The sequence below is a fragment of the Nicotiana attenuata genome, unplaced genomic scaffold (assembly GCF_001879085.1).
Source record: "Nicotiana attenuata strain UT unplaced genomic scaffold, NIATTr2, whole genome shotgun sequence".
Taxonomy (NCBI): Eukaryota; Viridiplantae; Streptophyta; class Magnoliopsida; order Solanales; family Solanaceae; genus Nicotiana; species Nicotiana attenuata.
In genome coordinates this window covers 1-295 of record NW_017688063.1, presented here as the reverse complement: position 1 = coordinate 295, position 295 = coordinate 1, and positions in this window count along the sequence as shown.

Sequence of the window (295 nt, the reverse complement as noted above, 5' to 3'; positions counted from 1 at the left end):
ACAAGACATACCAAACGAACCACCAGAGGTCCACGGCGACTCCACACACACACACACAAAAAAAAAAAAAAAGAAAAAAAAAGACAAAAGTAAAAAACACCATGTAATTATAATTGATTGAAGACCAAATTTTTTTAACAGAATTAGAGCCCAAGGCAGAGCATATATTCTTCTCCTTAAGGTGCTCTGAAAAGACGAAGTGATAACATATGAGGAGGTAGATGTAGGTTCATAATAACCAAAAAGAAAAGTTAAAAACTGAAAAGGAACAAAATCCTATTCAATAATGTAAGAC